The following is a 19744-nucleotide window of genomic DNA, read 5'->3' as shown; positions in this document are numbered from 1 at the left end:
TTTTACCCGAAGATCTAGTTGAGTTCAGTAAAGGAAATGTTACTGAGTATGCACCCCATGACCACAAGCACTGTGATAGATGCTAGAGCTAGAAAGAAAGAAAAAAAGTACTCCCTATTGCAATTGCAGGCTATTTTGAGGAAATTCATTTCAATAGAGAATAGCAATCACTATGAAAGATGAATGCACAGGAACACAAAGGTGAAGTAAGGGAAATGGATGAAGGCATTCCAGGCTGGAGAGTCAGCCAGAGCAAACGCAAGGAGGCCTGAAATGATGAATTATTCTGCAGTGTAAAAGCAGAGAAAGGGAAGCTGGTGATGGGAGAAGTCTGCCAGAGAAAGGGAAGCACAGGGACTAGATCAAGGTGAACCTCCTGTGCTCAAAGGCATTAGACTTAATCCTGAATGTATGTAGTAGGCAACATGAATGTGTTCGAGCAGATTATTCTCTCAGGACAATAGGTTTCAGACATGAAGAAATAGTAAAAGCCTAAATTGAGTTGTTGGCTGTGAGGAATGGGAAGGAAAGACAGATTGTAACAAATTGAGGAGGTAACATCAGCAAGACTTGGTGACTGATAGGTATGAAAAAAGAGGAAGAAAGAATGTTTCCAAGTTTTGGCTATAGCAACTAACAAACAGGTGAAACCTCTCTCTTTAAGCACCTTTAGTCTAAATCCTTTGAAGTCAGTAACCCTACCTCTAGGAATTTATCTTACAGAAATACACATAATGACCTATGTTCCAAAATATTTTTTGAAGCATTGCTTATAATGACCTATGTTCCTCAGTATTTTTTGAAGCATTGCTTATAACAGCAAAAGACTGGAAACCCTCTCCAGCTCCTCAATAGAAGATTGGTTAAATATATTTATAGTATCTGTACAGCTTTTGAAAAACAACCAGGTAAGGCCGGGCACAGTGTATCACGCCTGTAATCCTAACACTTTGGGAGGCCAAGGCGGGTGGATCGCCTGAGGCCAGGAGTTCAAGGCCAGCCTGACCAACATGGTGAAACCCTGTCTCTACTAAAAATACAAAATTAGCCGGGTATGGTGGCACATGCCTGTTATCCCAGCTACTCAGGAGGCTGAGGCAGGAAAATCGCTTGAACCCAGGGGGTGGAGGTTGCAGTGAGCAGAGATTGCACCATTGCACTCCAGCCTGGGCAACAAGAGCGAAACTCCATCTCAAAAAGAAAATAAAAAGGCCAGGCACGGTGGCTCACACCTGTAATCCCAGCACTTTGGGAGGCTGAGACGGGCAGATCACGAGGTCAGGAGATCAAGACCATAACTGGCTCACTGCGTGGAGATTGTAGCGAGCCGAGATCACGCCACTGCACTCCAGTCTGGACAACAGAGTGAGACTCTGTCTCAAAGGAAAAAAAAAATGTATGCTTTGCTTCTTAAATTAGAGTTAAGCTTCATAAATATACACCACCCTATTTTGTTACTGTTTTTTCAGCCAACAATATAACACTAAATGCTTTATAAATATTCGATAGTAAGTAAACAAACCAGTTGGTGTATACCAAGAACATTGAAAATGCAGGTAAATCTATAAAATAATAGTAAAGCTAAGATTTTTTCCAAGCACTTATAAATGTGTGCCAACAACTATGCATAAGTAACCCTACAAATGAGGAATGCTATTATTATCTTGTTATCTCTTTTAACAGAGAAGAAACCTAAAGCTTAGGCAGTCTGACTTCAGTTGTTTTAACAACTCTATGTGAAAACTTTAGAAGAAAGCAACAATAATGCAAAATTTCAAATAGAGAAAAAACACAGGAGAGAAAAACAAAAGAGTGATCAAGGAAACGTGGAATAAAATCTGTTTGCCTGGGCTGGGCACAGTGGCTCATGCCTGTAATCCCAGAACTTTAGGGGACTGAGACGGATGGATCACGAGGTCACAAGTTCAAGACCAGCCTGGCCAAGATGGTGAAACCCCATCTCTACTAAAAATACAAAAATTAGCTGGGCGTGGTGGCAGCCATCTGTAGTCCCAGGTACTCAGGAGGCTGAGGCAGGAGAATCGCTTGAACCTGAGGGTCAGAGGTTGCAGTAAGCCAAGATCGTGTCACTGCACTCCAGCCTGGGCGACAAAGTGAGGCTCCATCTCAGAAAAAAAAAAAATCTGTCCACCTTCAATATGTTATGTTGGCCTTCACAGTAAAAATTGAAGAGAAAATATGGACAACAAAGAAGTTACACAATTCTTACCCTCTCAGTGATTAATCAATAAATAAAGAATAAAATATGAAAATTATAGAAATCTGGGGCCAGGCACGGTGGCTCATGGCTGTAATCCTAGCACTTTGGGAGACAGAGGCAGTTGTATCACTTGAGTCCAAGAGTTTGAGATCAGACACCTGTCTGTCTTGTAGAGATGGCCAGACACCTGTCTCTACAAAACAAACAAAAAATTAGCCAGACATGGTGGTTCCAGCTACTCAGGAGGCTGAGGTGGGAGAATCACTTGAGCTCACAAGGTCGAGTTTGCAGTGAGCCGAAATCACACCACTGCACTCCAGCACAGGCAACAGAATGAGACCCTCTCTCAAAAATAAATAAATAAAATTAAAATTAAAATTTGAGAACTGTTTTTTAATATTATGTTTTTGGTGACAGGGTCTGGCTCTGCCACCCAGGCTGGAGAACAGTGGCACCATCAGAGTTCACTGGAACCTTGAACTCCTGAGTCAAGCAGTCTTCCCACCTCTGCCTCCCAAGTAGCTGGGATTACAGGTGCATGCCACCATGCTCGACTAATTTTAAATTTTTTTTGCAGCAACAGAGTTTCACTATGTTGCCCAGACTGGTCTTGAATTCCTGGCCTCAAGCAGTCCTCCACCTCAGTCTCCCAAAGTGCTGGGATTACATGCATGAGCTACCAGGCCGGCTGGAACACATGTTTTAGGTTTAGTTGATGATCTGAGCAACTAGCCATTATACTTATACATCTGTACCAATCAATATTCCTTTTCATGAGAAACTATTCATGTGTTTAATTCACTCTTGAAAGATGATAAACAATATACATGAAATTTTCTATGTAGAACATTAGGTAAATTTAGTAGAATGGGAGTTAAAAGATATATATATATACACACACACACACTGTATATAAGCAAAGTGAAAACTATGACTATTAAGTGCTCTTAATTTTTTTTTTACAGGCGCACGCCACCACGCCCAGCCCATTTTTGTAATTTCAGTAGGGACAGGGTTTTGCCATGTTGGCCAGGCTGGTCTCAAACTCCTGACCTCAGGTGATCCGCCCGCGTTGGCCTCCCAAAGTGCTGGGATTACAGGCCTGAGCCACTGTGCCTGGCCAACTAAACAGTTTTTTAGGAAGGTTTTTCAGGTGTTGGATGAACCCAAGAAGAAAGATTGTAACAGCAGAGGAATAGAGGGGGGCAAAAAGAGAAATACTAGATCTATGAGAAACGAAAATTTGCCCCAGATGGATGGATGCTTCAGTGTAGAGAATAAAAGGGAAGAACGCTGATGTTCTTTTTTTTTTTTTTTTTGAGACGGAGTCTCGCTCTGTCGCCCAGGCTGGAGTGCAGTGGCGCGATCTCGGCTCACTGCAAGCTCCGCCTCCCGGGTTCACGCCATTCTCCCGCCTCAGCCTCCGAGTAGCTGGGACTACAGGCGCCCACCACCTCGCCCGGCTAATTTTTTGTATTTTTAGTAGAGACGGGGTTTCACCGTGTTAGCCAGGATGGTCTCGATCTCCTGACCTCGTGATCCACCCGCCTCGGCCTCCCAAAGTGCTGGGATTACAAGCTTGAGCCACCGCGCCCGGCCGCTGATGTTCTTAAATAAACTGATAAAAAGATCATATAGGAACATGATATGAAATAACCTATTGTCTTTGGACAAATGCTGAATTTCTCTGCATAATTTAACCACTAGGGGTCAGAGTGCTATACTTCTACTATCAACATTTTTTTTTTCTTTGAGATGGAGTCTTGCTCTATCACCCAGGTTGGAGTGCAGTGGTGTGATCGCGACTCACTACAACCTCCACCTCCCAGGTTCAAGCGATTCTCCTGACTCAGCCTCCTGAGGCGCCCACCACTACACCCAGCTTGTTTTGTTTTTTGTTTTTTTAAGTAGAGACGCGGTTTCCCCACATTGGCCAGGCTGATCTCGAACTCCTGATCTCAGGTATCCGCTGGCCTCGTCCTCCCAAAGTGCTGGGATTACAGGCCTGAGCCACTGCGCCTGGCCCATTTTTGTATTTTTAGTAGAGACAAGGTTTTGCCACGTTGGCCAGGCTGGTCTCCAACTGCTGACCTCAGGTAGTCCACCCGCCTCGGCCTCACAAAGTGGTGGGATTACAGGCCTGAGCCACTGTGCCTGGCCAACTAAACAGTTTTTTAGGAAGATTTTTCAGGTGTTGGATGAACCCGAGAAGAAAGATGGTAACAGCAGAAGAATAGAGAGGGGGAAAGAGAAATACTAGATATATGTGAAAGGAAAAATTGCCCCAAATGGATAGACACTTCAATGTAGAGAATAAAAGGGAAGAACGCTGATGCTCTGAAATAAACTGATCAAACGATCATATAGGAACACGATGTGAAATAAATCAACCTCCTGTTGTATTTGGGCAAGTTCTGAATTTTTCTCTGCATAATTTAACCACTAGGGGTCAGAGTGCTATACTTCTACTAATACCTTTTTTTTTTTTTTTTTTTTTTTTTTTTTTGAGACAAGGTCTGGCTCTGTCACCCAGGCTGGCGTGCTGTCACGGTTTGCTGCAGCCTCGACCTCCCGGGCTCCAGCGGTCTGCCCACCTCAGCCTGTCGACTAGCTGGGACTATAGGTGTGCACACCACCACTCCTAGCTAATTTTTAAAATTTTTGCTAGAGACAAAGTCTTGCTGTTACTAGGCTGGTCTCGAACTCCTAGCTCAAGTGATTCTCCTTCCTCAGCCTCCCAAAATCTTGGGATTACAGGCTTGAACCACCTCTTTCAGCCTTACTGTCATCTATTCTATTCTATTCTATCAACTTACACATATAGGTTTGGTTCAATTCTATAATTAATTTTATCTGTTCATTCTCCTACTATCAGTACAAGTGTTTTGGGGGTTGTACAAGTGCCCTGCAGCCCAGGCCAGAGAAATGAGAACATCACAGGGCATGTAACCAACACCAGGCCAGCGTGAATTCGGGGCTGTCGCTCAACTGTGAAATTCTGAGGCTGAAGCTTCCAGGACTGCCATGTGGAGAGCACCAACCTCAGATTGAAGCTTTTTTTTTTTTTTTTTTTTGAGACAGACTCTTGCTCTGTCGCCCAGGCTGGAGTGCAGTGGCGCGATCTCGGCTCACTGCAAGCTCTGCCTCACAGGTTCAAGCAATTCTCCTGCCTCAGCCTCCCGAGTAGCTGAGACTACAGGCACACACCAGCACGCCCGGCTAATTTATTGTATTTTTAGTAGAGACAGGGTTTTACCATGTTAGGCAGGATGGTCTCGATCTCCTGACCTCGTGATCCACCTGCCTCGGCCTCCCAAAGTGCGGGCATGATTACAAGCGTGAGCCACCATGCCCGGCCAACCAAAGCTCTTTCAGAGGAAAGCAGATTTGAGAGATGAAGGGAGAAATCAGTAAGTTCCGAGGACAATCGTAAGGCCCCTATACCTAGCACGCCTGGAGCTAGCTTTCTTTTTGTGCTATTCAGTTATGTTAACAAGTAAATCTTTTCTCTTCTTTCCTTAAACTAATTTGAGTGAATTTCTATGACTTGCAACCAGAAGAGCGCTGGCTAAACTTCTTGCTGTTACATATTCTCTTAATGATTAAAAATAATAATTTGCATCTGTTGTCTAACTCCCTGATTGCTTATAAGTATCTGTGGGTAGGAGAGATGTGATATTTTCTCTGTCCTTCAGTAATATATGACTCATACATTGCAAACTTACTGAGTTACATAATAATGTATTTGTTGTGTATATACAGTATACCAAGTACTGTTCTGAATGCTCGAAAAATAGAACAGACAAGATCACTCCCCTTTTAAGAATTTATATGAGGCCAGGCATGGTGGCTCATGCCTGTAATTCCAGCACTTTGGGAGGCTGAGGCAGGTCGATCACGAGGTCAGGAGTTCAAGACCAGCCTGGCCAACATGGTGAAATCCCGTCTCTACTAAAAATACAAAAATTAGCCAGGCGTGGTGGTGCATGCGTGTAATCCTAGCTGCTTGGGAGGCTGAGGCAGAGAATTGCTTGAACCCAGGAGGCAGAGGTTGCAGTGAGCAGAGATCGTGCCACCACACTCCAGCCTGGACATCAGAGTGAGACTCTGTCTCTCAAAAAAAAAAAAAAAAAAGTTTATATACTAATAGGTAGAGATAGACAAAACACAAGAAATATCATATGAAGATTGTATTGTGTGCTGAAAGGTGATAAAGATGGCCACAAAATTATAGCAGATTAAGAAAAACCAGAATCAGGGCTTGCCATTTTTGAAGATGGTGGTGAGAGTAGGCTTATTGAGAAAAAGACCTTTAAGTAAAGGCTCAAAAAATTTGACAGGGTCAGCCAAAGAATGTGTGGGGGAAGAGCATTCAAGGAAAAGGGGTCAGCTAGTGGAAAAGCCTTCAGGTAGGAGCATACCTGACCTATTTGAGAAATAGCAGGGTACATGACCAGCCTGGGCAACACAGCAAGACCCCACCTCTACAAACAATTTAAAAATTAGCTGGGCATGGCGGTACATGCCTGTATTCCCAGCTAGTCAGGAGGCTGAGACAGAAGGATCCCTTGAGCCCGGGGAAATCAAGGCTGCAGTGAGCTATGATCGCACGACTGCACTCCAGCCTGGGTGACAGAGCAAGACTGTGTCTCTAAAAACGTAGATCAGAGTGGTTTGAATTAAGTGAGTGAGTGAGTAGTAAGAGAGGAGATCAAAGCTAGATCATGTAGAAAGTGAAGGAAACATGTAGGGTCTCATAGGCCATAGCCAGAGCTTTGACTTTTACTCTGAATAAAATGAGAACCACTAGAGCATTAGGAGAAGAGAAGTAGATCAAGGAGGCTGATTAGAAAGCTGTTGCAATAATCCAGGCAAGCACTGACAATGTCCTAGACTGGGAGGCAGCAAGAGAGGTGATGAGAAGTGGTTTGATACTGGAAGTATGGAAGGACAAAGCCCATAAAATGTCTTGTAGATTGGAAATGAGGTAGGAGGGCAAACAAGAACTGAAAAATGACTTTAAAGGTTTTGGCCTGGACAAGAAGAATGAAATTGCCATCCATGGAGATGGAAAAGATTGCAGATGGAGCCGGTTTGGGAGTAGAAATGGAAGCGATCAGGAGTTCTGTGTTTTTAATTTTTAAATTTTCTTTAACCTTTCATTTTGAAATAATTTCAGATTTTAAGTGGCAAAAGTATTCCAATTAATTCATGTATAGCCTTCACCCACCTTCCCCAGGTGCTAATTTTTTTATTATTATTATAATTTAAGTTCTAGGGTACATGTGCACACCCTGCAGGTCTGTTACATACGTATACATGTGCCATGTAGGTGTGCTGCACCCATCAACTTGTCATTTACATTAGGTATTTCTCCTAATGCTATCCCTCTCCCCTCCCCCCACCCCACGACAGGCCCCAGTGTGTGGTGTTCCCCTCCCTGTGTCCAAGTGTTGTCATTATTCAATTCCCACCTATGAGTGAGAACATGCAGTGCTTGGTTTTCCGTCTTTGCAATAGTTTGCTCAGAACGATGGTTTCCAGCTTCATCCTTGTCCCTACAAAGGACATGAACTTATCCTTTTTTATGGCTGCATAGTATTTCATGGTGTGTATGTGCCACATTTTCTTAATCCAGCCTATCTTTGATGGGCATTTGGGTTGGTTCCAAGTCTTTGCTATTGTGAATAGAGCTGCAATAAACATATGTGTGCATGTGTCTTTATAGTAGCATGATTTATAACCCTTTGGGCATACACCCAGTAATGGGATCGCTGGGTCAAATGGTATTTATAGTTCTAGATCCTTGAGGAATCGCCACACTGTCCACAATGGTTGAACTAGTTTACGCTCCCACCAACAGTGTAAAAGCATTCCTATTTCTCCACATCCTCTCCAGGACCCAGGTGCTAACACTTTATAGAACCAAATTACAATTATCAACACCAAGAAATTAACATTGACATGATACTACTTGGGCTTTGTCTTTCATGCTGTCTGTTAGCTACATCTCTCCCTGGATTTTTTCCAAATATTTTCTTACAAGTGATAAATCTGTAGAAGAAATTCAGGGACTGGCAATTCCACGAAGAGCAACTCCCTTTGAGAGTGAGTGGTGAGGCTCGGCACAGTGGCTCATGCCTGTAATCCCAGCACTTTGGGAGGCCAAGGCAGGCGGATCACCTGAGGTCGGGAGTTCAAGACCAGCCTGGCCAACATGGTGAAACCCCGTCTCTACTAAAAATACAAAAATTAGCTGGGCGTGGTGGCGGGCGCCTGTAATCCCAGCTACTCAGGAGGCTGAGGCAGGAGAATCATGTAAACCCAGGTAGCAGAGGTTGCCATAAGCTGAGATTGTGCCACTGCACTCCAGCCTGGGTGACAGAGTGAGACTCTGCCTGAAAAAAAAAAAAAAAAAAGAGAGAGAACGAGAGTGAGTGGTGAGAATACCAAAGGCCAAGGAGGGTTTTACTAGTGAGAAACTGTCAAAGAACAGAACAGAACTCCTGCAGCAGCCAGTTTCATGAGAATGTCTTCCCTGAACCTACAGAAAAGGCAGATTTAAATTGCAACAGCTGGGAGGGGAGGAAGGCGAAGGAAGTATTCCATTTGGTTTGTTTAATTATTCTAAATTTCTCGAAGGCCTCCTTGGGGGTTGTTGTCTATTCAACAGGAAAGTAAAAGCAGAGATCAAAAGTAAAAGCAAGCCAGAACAGAATAAAGGAAGCAAGGCTTTTTGTCTTATCCTTTGTTGTGTTCTTATATTTGCCCTCTATAATTTCTCAGTGATGACTGGTAGGGAGACAGAAAAAATGTTTAGTTTAGTAAAAAGGCACTCAGAGAATTGTTACAGCATTCCTTTTCAAAGCATATATTTAATTATGTTAGGTATAAATACGGGCAGAATTCATATCCAAAATGAATTTGCTTGGAGCAAAACGACTCCCTGAAGTCGATTTGTTTTCATATAATTATGATGTATTATTAGATAAATGACATATGGAAGTATATTTAATTGATTGCTGATTATCTTAGCTAATGGAGGGAAACAATGGTGTGGTTAGTCCAAAATAATCTAAAGTCATTTAGATTTGATTTTGAAAAAAAAAATTGCTTTACATTTAGCAACGAATTGGGTATTTTTAACATTCTAAGATTTTTTAAATCTTCAAATAAAGCAATGAAAACATACTGAGTAAAAATATATTCAGCTTATAGCCTGGCCCTGCACATATTAAACTGGCAATAAATACACGGCAATTAATCGCCAGGGAGTTTCCCAGCTTCCTTATCTATCTTCTAGCAACTGTGCCAGTCATTTCTTCTCATTCAGAAGACCCTCTTCTTACCTATGCTAATGGGCACAGACTATCTCAGCCTCTGCTCCTGGGCATGTGACTAAGACTAGCTCAATCAGAGCCTGCTATTCTTCTGGCTACAGTTGTAGATTTCATGAGTACCTGTAACCTTGTGCATTTACTCATGGACAGCGTATTGTATCTTCCCTGGCAATGGTTTCATGGAAGAGTACATGGTAACAGCTGTGAGTCTCCAGCTATCCTTTTATAAAATATGGTCTTGTCTTTCTGGCCCTAGTTGATTTATCTAGAGTAGATCCCCACACCAAATCAGACTAAAATCATAGCTCTTTCTCCCGCGTTAGAAACTAAGGCTAGAGATTCCCGAGTATCACTTTTTGACTTTCTGCTTTTTTTTTGTGTGATGCAGCTCTGTCGCCCAGGCTGGAGGTCAGTGGCGGATCTCAGCTCACTGCAAGCTCCATGCCTCCCAGGTTCCGCGCCATTCTCCTGCCTCAGCCTCCCTAGTAGCTGGGACTACGAAGCCCGCCACCTAGCCGGCTAGTTTTTGTATTATTTTTTTTAGTAGAGACAGAGGTTCACCGTTTTAGCCAGGATGGTCGATCTCTGGCCTCGTGAATCCCCGTCTCGGCCTCCCAGTGCTGAGATTACAGGCGTGAGCCACCGCGCCCGGCTTGACTTTGCTTTAACAGGAGTTGCGTTAGGAAGCTTCCACGTCACTGTGCGAGAACTGAAAGTTTTTCTAGAGAGGGAGAAAAAGAGAAGAAGCAGTCAGACAGAGAGAAATATTGATGAAAACTGAAGAGAGAAGTACTGATTCTGATCCTTTAAAGGCCAGCTTACATTCTTGATCCTTGGTTCCCTAAGGGTACAAATTTGAATTTTCATATTAATTTTTGAAGCTAGCTCCAGATGGATTCTCGTTGTCAATCAAGAGTCTTTACTAATTCTGCATTCCCTGGAGATAGTAGCAGGGAAGGCAGATGAATGTATTAATCCAGGGGTAGAAATTTGTAGGGCAGATAGAGTAGAAAGAGAGGAGGGGAAGGCAACTAAAGGTACGGGTGGGAACACAGTTGAAGTGGCTAGAAATGAAGGCCAAGTTGGATTGAGAAGAAAGAAAATCAGGCATGGTAACTCACTCATGCCTGTAATCCCAGCACTTTGGGAGGCTGAGGCTCAAGTGATTTACTTGAACCCAGGAGTTAAAGACAAACCTGGGCAACACAGGGGACCCTGACTCTACAAAAAAATTTTAAAAATTAAATTAGCTAAGTGTAGTGGCACATGCCTGTAGTCCCAGCTACTTGGGAGGCTGAGGCAGGAGGATCACTTGGGCCTGGGACATTCAGGTTAGTGTGAGCCATGATTGCACCGCTGCACTCCAGCTTGGGTGACACAGAGCAAGACCCTGTCTCAAAAAAAAAAAAAAGAAAGAAAAAAGAAAAAAAGGAGAACCCAAAATGGAATAAACCCTAGAAGAAGGGACAGGGCTGAGGCTGGAGGAGAAGGTTAGATTAATCTGCTGCCTTGTGAGTCAGAATGAGGGGAAGGAAAGGAGGCTGTGTTCTGGGAGTAAAGTGTCGAAAGTGGAGGAGTCCTGAATTATAACAAGGTCCAGGATGTGGCTGGGAAAGTGGAATAAAGTAATAATTGGAATGCAGGTTAGGGAACTCTCAGGCTAAGAAATGGAATGTATAATTTTCCTAGGAAAGTGGTAGAAGTTAGGCAGAGAAGAGTGTGAATCAGATGTCAAAACCTCAGTAGGTATGTGTTTGTTAGAAATAGAGGCTATTGACACAATCAAAATTATATTGGAGATTTTAATTCTTCGATGTAAATAATGAGAATCTGAGTGGATAAAGTATTGTGTAAAAGATCCTGACATTCAAATATAGACTTAATTGATATTTAGAATAAATTAAATGAGGTAGATTCGTATTGTATTTATAATGCATACAAAATGTGCTATATAAAGTAGTATAGACATTATGGAATACAGTATGGAGATTCCTCAGAAAACTAAATATAGAACTACCATATAATCCAGCAATCCCACTGTTGGGTATATATCCAAAAGAAAGGAAATCAGTATATCAAATTGACATTTATTGACACTCCCATGTTTATTGTACCACTCTTTGCAATATCCAAGGTATGAAATCAATCTAAGTTTCTATCGGAGGATGGATAGATAAAAGAAAATGTGGTACATATATAAAATGGAATATTTAGCCAGTAAAAAAAAGAATGAAATCCTGTTATTTGCAGCAACATAGATGGAACTGGTAGTCATCATGGTAAGTGAAATAAGCTCGGTACAGAAAGACAAACGTTCTCACTCATACATGAGAGCTTAAAAAGTGGATCTTTTGGAGGTAGAGAGTAGAATGATTATTACCAGAGGCTGGGAAGGGAAGGAGGTTGCAGGGTATGACGAGAAGCTGGTCCATGGGTAGCACAAAAATACGGTTAGGGTTAGGCACAGTGGCTCACGCCTGCAAACCCAGCACTTTGGGAGGCCGAGGCAGGTGGATCATTTGAGGTCAGGAGTTTGAAACCAGCCTGGCTAGCATGGTGAGACCCCTGTCTCTACTAAAAATACTAAAATTAGCCAGCTGGATGGTAGTGGTGCACACCTGTAATCCCAGCTACTCTGGAGGCTGAGGCAGGAGAATCGCCTGAGCCTGGGAGGCAGAGGCTGCAGTGACCCGAGATTGTGCCACTGCACTCCAGCCTGGGTGAAAGAGTGAGACCTGTCTCAAAAAAAAAAAAAAATACAGTTAGATAGAAGGAACAGTTATGTTATTCAATAACACAGTTGGGAAACTATAGTTTAAAATAATTCATTGTATATTTCAAAATAGCTAGAAGAAAAAAATTATAACATTTCCAACATGAAGAAAAGATAAATGTTTACGGTGATATCCCAATTACCCTGTGTATCATTACACAAGGTAAACAGGTATCAAAATATCACATGTACCCCAAAAACCTGTACAAATATTATGTATCGATTTTAAATTTATATTTTAAATTTAAATCACTCAGCTGTGATAAAAACATAAATTAATTTTAAAAATAAAAACTACTTACAAGAAAAGTTAATTCTTCTAAAAAATAGACTTATCTGGCTGGACATGGTGGCTCACGCCTGTAATCCCAGCACTTTGGGATGCCGAGGTGGGCAGATCACCTAAGGTTAGAAGTTCATGACCAGCCTGACCAATATGGCGAAACCCCGTCTCTACTAAAAATACAAAAAATTAGCCGGACGAGGTGGCGGGCACCTGTAGTCCCAGCTACTCGGGAGGCTGAGGCAGGAGAATGGCTTGAACCCAGGAGGCAGAGCTTGCAGTGAGCTGAGACAGCGCCACTACACTCCAGCCTCGGCAACAGAGTGAGACTCTGTCTCAAAAGAAAAGAAAAAAAAAAACGTACTTAATGCCACTGAACTGTACAGTTAAAAATAGTTAAAATGGTAAAATTTAAGTTATGCCTATCTTACCAAAACAAAAAAAGATTTAATATTAATATAAAGTTAAATGAGTTTAGTTTAATCCTTGAACAACTAACATTGTTACAACAATGTAACAGAGAAATTATAAATTATCAAATGCTATTGAATTTTATACAATGTATCTATTTTTGAATAAATAATAGATTTATATGGTACTAAACAATACCTAGGAAAGAGTAAATCTCCCCTTGATCTACCCAGTTCCCAGAGACAACCCTGTTACCCGTTATTTTTACATCCTACCAGAGCTAATACATATAATTACTCCAATTACTATATGTAGTACTGTATACACAGTCTTGCAACTTACTACCAATAGAGTGAATTTCTTTTATCTTTTCTTTTTTTTTTTTTTTTTTTTTTTGAGACAGCATCTCACTCTGTCACCCAGGTTGGGGTGCAAACACGGCTCACTGCCGCCTCAACCTCCTGGGCTCAAGTCTTCTGCCCCAGTCTCCCCAGCAGCCCAGGACTAGCTGTGACCAGGCCTTGCTGGCCAGAGAGTGAGGATTTTTTTTTTTTTTTTTTTTTTTTGAGGCCAGGAATGCCAAGCTCCTGTCACAGGCTACAGGTGCAGTGGGATCTCAGCTCACTGCAGCTCAGCCTCCCAGGTTCACGCCATTCTCCTGCCTCAGCCTCCCGAGTAGCTGGGACTACAGGTGCCTGCCACCTCGCCCGGCTAAGATTTTTGCTTTAGTAGAGGCCGAGGGTTTCACCGTGTTAGTGGTGGCCAGGATGGTCTCGATCTCCTGACCTCGTCGTCTCCGGACCTCCCAAAGTCAGGCGAGCCACGGCGCTGGCTGATTTTTTTTTTTTTAATTCATTGATTGATTGATTGACTGAGTCTCAGCTCTGTCGCCAGGCTGGAGTGCAGTGGGCGTGATCTCAAGCTCGCTGCGGCCACACCGTACTCCCAGGTTCCAAGCAATTCTCCTGCCTCCAGCCTCCGAGTAGCTGAAATTATGGGCGATGCCCACCACACCCAGCTAATTTTTTGTATCTTTAGTAGAGATGGGGTTTCACCATGTTAGCCAGGCCAGCCTCGAACTCCTGACCTCAGGTGATCCACCTGGCTTCCCAAAGTGCTGGGACTAAAAGAGGAGTGAGCTACACCCGGCTGAAGTGAGCATGTAATCAGCTAAAATGGTCCCTTTTTTTTTTTCCAATGGGTAGATTTAAGGTAGACATTTTGTGAGGATTTCTTTTCCTGAGGAGTTCGCCTCTTGAACACCAAGAGTGTAGCTTAGAGTGCATTAGGAGTTGAGGTAGAAGCAATCCACCAGTCTTTTTTTTTTTGCCAGATGGACTTTGGTAAGTTCTTGCTTCCATAGAAATTCTCTGAGCTAATAATCAAAAAGACAGATAACGGTTGGAGTCTAGAACTGGACCTCTGGGCCTCCGTTTCTTAGCAGCAGACTCTAAAGCTCCACCCTTCTTTTTAGAACAGTTAGCTAATGATGACATTCATCTGCGTCTGTCTTGAGGCAATTTAGATGTTCTAGGGTAGGTGTTTAGGTGAGGCTAGTGGCTCCAGGCCTGCAGTCCAGCCACATTTCTGTGAGGTACTGCTTTGTGCAATATAAGTGCTGGGAGGTAGTTGGGAATGGGACTTATGGGATCAGGAATAATTTAAAAATATTTTACCGGTATGATGGCTCAGCCTGTAATCCCAGCACTTTGGGAGACCAAGGTGGTGGATCACCTGAGGTTGGGAGTTGAGACCAGCCTGACCAACATGGGCAGCTGTCTCACTAAAGCCTACAAAAATTAGCTGGGAAGTGGTGGCCTGTAATCCCAGCTATTTGGGGAAGGAGCTGAGGCAGGAGAATCACTTGAATCTGGGAGGAGGAGGTTGGGGTGAACGAGATCGCGCCACTGCACTCAGCCTGTAGGCAGCAGAGGAAACTCATCTCAAAAAAAAAAAAAAAAAAAGTCAATGCTACTTAGATTTCTGATGAGCTACTTTCAACGTAACCCTCCTTTGTGGGGGACCATGACATATGCCATAGGAAACAGCCAACACACTCTAAAATTCTGGCATTGTTGTACTATGTTCTCTAACAGTCCATCCTTTGTCAAGAAATGATCCATGTCCCAAGATAAAATATATGATAGTCATAGTCATTTGACCAAGTGTTTCCACTTCACATGAAGGGTTAGTAAGATTACCAACGTTCAGCCTAGTCCTGAGGGGTGTTTACTTTTCTTTTCTTTTATTTTTTTGAGACAGAGTCTCACTCTGTCACCCAGGCTGGAGTGCAGTGGCACGATCTCGGCTCACTGCAATCTTCACCTCCCAGGTTCAACCGATTCTCCTGCCTCAGCCTCCCGAGTAGCTGGGATTATAGGCACGCACCACCATGCCCAGCTAACTTTTTATATTTTTGATAGAGATGGGGTTTGACCATGTTGGCCAGGCTGGTCTCAAACTCCTGACCTCAAGTGATCCGCCTGCCTTGGTCTCCCAAAGTGCTGAGATTACAGGCACGAGCTACTGTGCCCAGCCTACTTTTCTTAAAACTACCTTTCACTTAGATGATTCTACAATTTAGTGTCTTTTATACCCAATTCTGATATGAATTTCTCATCATTTCTTTTTTTTTTTTTTTTTTGAGATGGAGTCTCACTCTGTCACCCAGGCTGGAGTGCAATCTCAGCTCACTGCAACCTCGGCTTCCTGGGTTCAACTGATCCTCCCGCCTCAGCCTCCCAAGTAGCTGGAACTACAGGTATGTGCCACAACACCAGGCCTAATTTTGGTATTTTTTAGTAAAGACAGGGTTTCACTGTGTTGGCTAGGCTGGTCTCAAACTCTTGACCTCAAGTGATCCACTCACCTCCACCTCGCAAAGTGTGGAATTACAGGCGTGCGCCACTGTGCCCAGCCTCAAACTTCTTTTTAGTTACAAATAACAGAAAACACTACCAAATTGGCTTATATTTAAAAATATGTATGTTATTAGCTTATGTAGCTTGATCTTATGATCTTGGTCTAGATTTTGCTTCAATCAAGGCTGTGAAGGAAACCGGAATATATCATCCCCAAGATATGCCTTTTGGCATACATATTTGTTGCTGTTGTTATTTTATTTTATTTTTTGGGACAGGGTCTTGCTGTGTCACCCAGGCTAGAATGCAGTAGCATGATCATGGCTCACTGCAGCCTCAACCTCCTGGGCTCAAGAAATCCAGGCTGCTTCAGTAGAATTTTTTGTAAAGACAAGGTCTTGCTTTATTGCCGAGGCTGGTTTCAAACTCTGGGGCTCAAGCTATACTCCTGCCTCAGTCTCCCGAAGTGCTGGGATTACAGGCATGAGCCACCACAGCCGTCCTGGCATAAATATTTTTATGCTAGAGACAATTGGGAAGCAAGAGTTTATAGAAAAGGTCTGTTTGAGCTGCTCCTTCTTACCTGTGGTTGGCCATAAAAATTCCTGTGAAAAAGATGCAGAAGGGATCCTGCCTGCCCTTTCTACATAAAGACAGACATGCAGATTATCATCCACTTAATTCGGAGACTGGGGCCAGCCGGTCAGAGGAATCTTGGAACAGACTTTATTACCTTCCCATAATTTCCCCACCTTTTGGGAGCCTGAAGCTGCTTATTCCTTTGTCTTGTCACTTCTAAATGTATTGCTCTTTGTTAGGTATGCTATCTAAGCCAGGACTCTTAGTCACTATTTTGAGAGATACTTTTAAACTGGAATTTCTCCTGCACGGTGGGCACAGCAGGCATTAAACATTTTTTTAAATGCTTGTTTTTCTCCTGTTGATCTATCTTTTGCTACAGAGATGTTCCAGCTATGAACTTATAAAGGTTGAGAAAAGAAATTACATTTTCTCCCCTTCACTGAATTGGGAAGAAGGTTAACAAAAATATCGTCAGGAAATATCTCTATTCCTTGTTTCGGGAAGATCGGAGTTATTCTCTGGCTCCACAGGGAAACAAGATGGTTGCCTGCAGCAGCATCTTCCCAGATTCAACTCAATAAAAACAGTTTGAAAGTGTGCCTTTCAACAATCCCAGCAAAAGTCTAATTTTTTTTATTCGTTTGATTGGGTTACATAATTGTTCCTGAACAAATTCATGTGGCCAGGAGAGTGTAACATTCCAATTAGCTGGACTAAGTCACAGGAACTATTTTTTTTTCTTTAAATGACAGTTTTATTGAGATGTAATTCACATATCGTAAAATCTACCCCATATGAACTCTTTGAAAGTAGGATTTGGAGTGACACCATCTAAAGCACTTGGACTGGCCGGGCGCGGTGGCTCACGCCTGTAATCTGAGGCGTCACCTGAGGTCAGGAGCTCGAGACCAGCTTGGCCAACACAGTGAAAACCCATCTCTACTAAAAATACAAAAATTAGTCAGGTATGATAGTGCATGCCTGTAATCCCAGCTATTAGGGAGGCTGAGGCAGGAGAATAGCTTGAACCTGGGGAGCAGAGGTTGCAGTGAGCTAAGATGGCGCCACTGCACTCCAGACTGGGAGACAGAGTGAGATTCCATCTCAACAGAAAAAATAAATAAATAAGCACTTGGACTGAAAGTTGAGGAGGCGAGGTTTCCCAGAGCAAAATGGGCACCAATATTATGAAAGAAAGGGTGAATGGATACTGGCCTCCAAAACTGAGTTTCTAAGGGTCTTACCTGAAAGGAACTGTATACTGTGGATTTGTAGAGTTTAGCAATTACTCCCTGTGTTGCCTCCCTGTGAGGTGCAGTTTAAAACACATTACTCATTGCTTTGCTTTTCTTATTTTGTTATCCTCCATGTTCATTTTTTTTTTCCTACAAATGTTGCAAAGTCTTAGTTCAGCCAGGCACAGTGTCTCATACCTGTAATCCTATCACTTTGGGAGACCGAGCTGGGAGGATCACTTGAGGCCAGGAGTTTGAGACCAGCCTGGGAAGCATGGCAACACTCTGTCTCTAAAAAAAAATTTAACAATTAGCCAGGCATAGTGGCACACACCTATATCCCGGCTACTCAGGAGGATTGCTTGAGCCCAGGAGTTTGAGGCTGCAGTGAGCTATTATCAGGCCACTGCACTCCAGCCTGGGCAACAGAGGGAGAGCCTGTCTCCAAAAATAGAAAAAGTCTTAGTTCCCAGACTTACATTCACTTCTGTACCTGGCTCTGTGTTTGTGTATAGTAAAATAAAAGTTTTCTGAATTTTCTTATTTAAAACTCACTTTCTTTGTTCAATCGTAGTGTTAATTCTCCAGCAATAGCCTGGGAAGGCTGTATGGTTGATTGAGAAATACCTCTATTAGGGCTTCCCAATGAAATCTCTATGCCATAGCATGGTTCACAGGCTCACTTAATGTAGGGTAAAGGTTAAGAGCCCAGACTGGTCATCAGATGGAATCGGATACCACTTAATAATTCAGTAAATTAGGCCAGGTGCAGTGGCTCACACCTCTAATCCCAACACTTTGGAAGGCCGAGGCAGGCGGATCACGAGGTTGGGAGATCGAGACCATATGGGCTAACACTGTGAAACCCTGTCTGTACTAAAAAATACAAAAAATTAGCCAGGCATGGTGGCGGGCGCCCGTAGTCCCAGCTATTCAGGAGGTTGAGGCAGGAGAATCGCATGAACCCGGGAGGCAGAGCTTGCAGTGAGCCCAGATCGTGCCACTGCACTCCAGCCTGGGCGACAGAGCAAGACTCCGTCTCAAAAAAATAAAAACAAAATAAGTGAAATAAATAACAATAATAATTCAGTAAATTAGGCCAGGCATGGTGGCTCATGCCTATAATCCCAGCACTTTGGGAGGCTGAGGTGGGTGGATCACCTGAGTTCAAGAGTTCGAGACCAGCTTAGCCAACATGGTAAAACCCTGTCTCTACTAAAAATACAAAAAAATCAGCTAGGCGTGGTGGTGCATGCCTGTTGTCTCAGCTACTTAGGAGGCTGAGGCAGGAGAATCGCTTGAACCCAGGAGGCAGAGGTTGCAGGTTGCAGTGAGCAGAGATCACACCATTGCATTCCAGCATGGACAACAGAGTGGAACTCCATCTCAAAAAAAAAAAAAAAAAAAAAATCAGCAAATTTGGGCAAGTCACTTGAACTTCCTGAACTTCGGTTTGTGTATATATATATATATTTTAATTTTTTTTTTTAAGAGAGGGGATGTCACTGTGTTGCCCAGGCTGGAGTACAGTGGCTATTCCAAGGCATGATTATAGCACAGTATGGTCTCAAACATCTGGGCTCACGTAATTCTCCTACCTCAGCATCCTGGGTAGCTAGGACTACAGGTGTGCACTACTGTGTCCAGCTTGAACTCTGGCTCCTTAATCAGAAAACTGAAACTAAAATTATATCCCAAATGACAGTCATGGGGATTATAAATTAGAAGACACATGTATAAGGAAAGAGAGGAAATAACATTTCCTTGAACTCCTCTTACGATCTAAGAAATGAGTTTAGAAGAAATACTTGAATGTACTTCTTGGAGCTAAGGCCTTAAGAGTCAAGTTCTGGTATTAAAATACCTTCTAGGGAGGATGAATCCTGTTAACTGAAGTATTTTTGTTTTTCTGAGAGTTGAATAGGGTTTGCATATGCAAAGTTCCACTGGGAGGGCTGGAAGCTGGGTAAACCTGTGAGGGGAAAAAAAGGAATAAATGACGTTGGTGCTGAACGGGTACTCAGGTGTGCTGGAGCTG

This window comes from Papio anubis, chromosome 6 (assembly GCF_008728515.1).
Source record: "Papio anubis isolate 15944 chromosome 6, Panubis1.0, whole genome shotgun sequence".
NCBI lineage: Eukaryota > Metazoa > Chordata > Mammalia > Primates > Cercopithecidae > Papio > Papio anubis.
This window is presented reverse-complemented; position numbering follows the sequence as displayed.